Genomic DNA, 3,740 nt, shown 5'->3' with positions numbered 1-3,740 from the left:
TGATAAAAGGATAACAGAAAAGAATCAAGTCCCAATCCTGAAAGTGAATGGTGTGAAAGACTGGTCAAGCGGGTTAACTCTTGAGTTCGTGATATTCTCGGATTATCTTTGGGAATGTGAAAATGACGTGTACAAAGAGGACAAAAGAGTGGGGGAGGAGCCATTGAGAATAATAATCAAAATAGAATAGAATAGAATATTGAATTTTTGCCAAAGGCCAAGCACTGGGACCAATGAGGTCATTCAGCGCTGAAAAGGAAATTGAGAGTAGAAAGGTTTTAAAGGTGTAACAGGAGGAAAACCTCGCAGCTGCACTATGAATCAATTGTTAGGAGAGGGTGGAATGTAAGACAGAAGAGAGAGAATATGAAAGGAGGTACAGTACAACAAACGAAAGGGGTTGCAGCTAGGGGCCGAAGGGACGCTGCAAAGAACCTTAAGTAATGCCTACAGTGCACCGCATGAGGTGCACTGACGGCACTATCCCCATACGGGGAATATTCAAAATAAAACCTGTAAAGCAAGCGGAATGGAGGCGAACCTCTTTATCACGGAGTTGTGGTGAATCCAACTTGGAGGTAAGAGAAATGTATTTCTTACTTTTCTTTATTCCTCTTTTTTTTTTTTTTATTCATGAGTTCCATAGCCTCTTTCTGAAAGGGGTGCGGAAAGTGTATTTCTGTGGTTTCCAGTGTTCCAATAAAATACTATTACGTCAAGCATTTATTTCTTTATATATCCATTCAGTTGCCTTTTCGTTAGCGCAATTATTCTGCTTCCCGTTCACATACTTTTTTCCTGCCAGTCTATCCTTCTCATTAACTTCACTTCTGTTTGCTGACATAATTATCTTCTCGTAAACCTCAATTGGCATCTTATGAAAGAGTCTATAAAAGTAGTGGATAAAAACAAAGCACAGAGTATATGTTATACTAAAGAGAATAACAACTCATTCACATCAAAGAAAATTGGGTTAAATGACGCAAGTGGTAAATGCACCAATGAAAAAAAATTGACAGCAAAAAGCAGAAATTGTTACTTTGCTTTTAATGTTGCAAATGCCCTTTTACGATCTGGTTGAGATCGAGTCAGTTTTGTTGATGACAACGAATAAAATTCAAATGAAAATACAGACACGAATAAAAGAAAGTTAAATATGAAAATAAAAGAAAAGATACATAGTTAAGAAACAGGTGGTTGGTCGTTAATGACCCCAAGGAACACGACTTTAGAGTCGTGTCCCCAGCATATAATCTCCGCTAATTAATTCTTTGGTTAGTTAATTTTGTACGTACTACTTCTGGGCTCCGAGGTCAGAGTAGACGCCACGTCAGCGGAATGTCGTAATGAAGAAAGGGGCTGAAGAAAGGGGCTGGGCTGCCGACCTCACGGACTAACCTATTTTGATTTCTTCGAAATAATGACCACCGGCTACTTCGTTATTTCTTTCATTTCATTTGATGGAGAAAATCTCTCTCCATGAGTTTTCATGGATTAATCAAAGTGTATCACATTTATAAAAAAAAAAAAAAACGGGAGGACCACAACGAGGTAATCATTATGGAAATATTCAGGTGTTCTCTCTCTCTCTCTCTCTCTTTCTCTCTGCATGAGTTTTCATGGATTAATCAAAGTGTATTACATTTATAAAGAAAAAAAAACGGGAGGACCGCAACGAGGTAATCATTATACAAATATTCAGGTGTTTTCTCTCTCTCTCTCTCTCTCTCTCTCTCTCTCTCTCTCTCTCTCTCTCTGCATGAGTTTTCATGGCTTAATCAAAATGTATCACATTTAAAAAAAAAAAAAAACCGGGGGACCACAACGAGGTAATCGTTATGCAAATATTCAGGTGTTTTCTCTCTCTCTCTCTCTCTCTCTCTCTCTCTCTCTCTCTCTCTCTCTCTCAAGTAAAAATAATGCTATAAATTACAGTTACATTTACCACAACAGTAGTTTATCAATCTGCATTCTGGTCTTCTCAGGAGGAAAGATTATCTGTTTTCTTTGCAAAGGCATAACTTCAGAAGAAAAAAAATAATTAGATGCACTAATTCGGCCTTCAAGGAGCATTTCTTCATACAGCAGGTGTCCCTGGGTAAGTTACTGCACAAGCATTAAAACCAACATATTCCAAATACCCTGAGATACGTTGTTAAGAGATGAAATCACCGCCGTCGATCCTAATATTGCCCTAAGATACGTTGTTAATGAGGCGTTGAAATCACCACCACCTTCGCGCACGCTTTGCTGTGTAGCCAAGAGGGACATTTTGAAATAACCGAAGTAATCCGATTTATAACAGCATGCCCAAGGCACTAAGAATTCCGTGCCTGAGGTCACTTACTCAGTATAAGAAGTGTTTTACTAATAAATTAGTCCGTGACAAACACGGTAATTTCGATAGGCAGTTCGATATGTCAACAGTTTTTGACATTTTATTTTCTTTCCCGGATAACTAGGCCAAAGCGACGGACCCAAAAACTGTCTTTAACAAGTTGCGGGAAATTCCAAAGCGGTACATTGCGCCAAAATAAATTTAAATGACCCTACACCTTTCAGAGTACGCAATAAAATATAGAATTTCATTGTAACTTCGTGACCCCACGGCGATCATAACCAATTAAAGTACATCGGTGTCAGACCCTCACTCTCGTTTTTTTTTTTTTTGTGTGTGTATTCATGCAGTTCTGTGATAAATAATAAACAATAGAACAAATTTCAAATTTATGCTGTTGTTGAATTAAGCTGTCCAGCACGGGCTCTTGCTTGTAAGGGCAGAGTTACAGCCCGGTCAGTTATCGCCTGACAGAAATTTCAAGATAAGACTAAAAACTGATCTTGTTAAAGAGCTTCATAATTACTATGAAGTTGATTGATTTATCTTTTTTTTAAACATTTGTAATGTACTCTAAAAATTACAGTTATACAACAGACTTTTAGGTCTTATCTTCATCCACTGTGGCTTGCACCATACTGCTAAGTCGTTTTGTAAATCTCAGTAACGCTTGATATCTTTGGAAGACAGAGGCGTTTACCCTCACGATAACCCTGCAGGCTTGAGACGGTAAGTGTTCAACTTCTCACGACAGAGTTTTAAAAACTGAGGAAAAGTGAAATCCCTCAGGCACGGGTAAATGAGATGATGCTATCCAGACAGATACACCTTGCCATCTCTTCGGCCGAATGCCACGTTCTCTTACATTCTAGATGCTATGGCTAGCCTTGGATTAGTCTAGATACTCCAGAGAAATTCTAGATATTTAGTCCCTCACTCGTTCACTCTGTTGGTTTCTGTCTCACTGTAACCCATTCCGATTCACTTCAGTAAGGTCTACTGCAAGCTCCTAGGCCTAAACCTTTTGGGATGAAATTGCAAGCCACAAGACCACAGATAAGTCAAAGGAGACGTAAATGAAGAAGGAAAACTAAAGATTGAAAAAAAAGAGCAAGGCTCCCCTAAAGATAATAGGAGGAAGATAATAAGTCATGTAAACGGGGAGTGTGGAACAGAACAGAATATAAAATTTAGGCGAAAGGTCCAGTACTTGAACCTATGAGGTCATTCAGCGCTGAAAAGGAAACTGAAAGTAGAAAGGCCTGAAAGGTGTAACAGGAGGAAAACCTCGCAGTTGCACTATGAAACAACTGTTAGGAGAGGGTGGATAGCAAGATGGAAGAAAGAGAATATGAATGGAGGTACAGTAATAGGAATGAAAAGGGTTGTAGCTGGAGCTAGG

Source organism: Macrobrachium rosenbergii, chromosome 9, assembly GCF_040412425.1.
Source record: "Macrobrachium rosenbergii isolate ZJJX-2024 chromosome 9, ASM4041242v1, whole genome shotgun sequence".
Taxonomy (NCBI): domain Eukaryota; kingdom Metazoa; phylum Arthropoda; class Malacostraca; order Decapoda; family Palaemonidae; genus Macrobrachium; species Macrobrachium rosenbergii.
Note: the sequence above shows the minus strand (reverse complement) of the source record.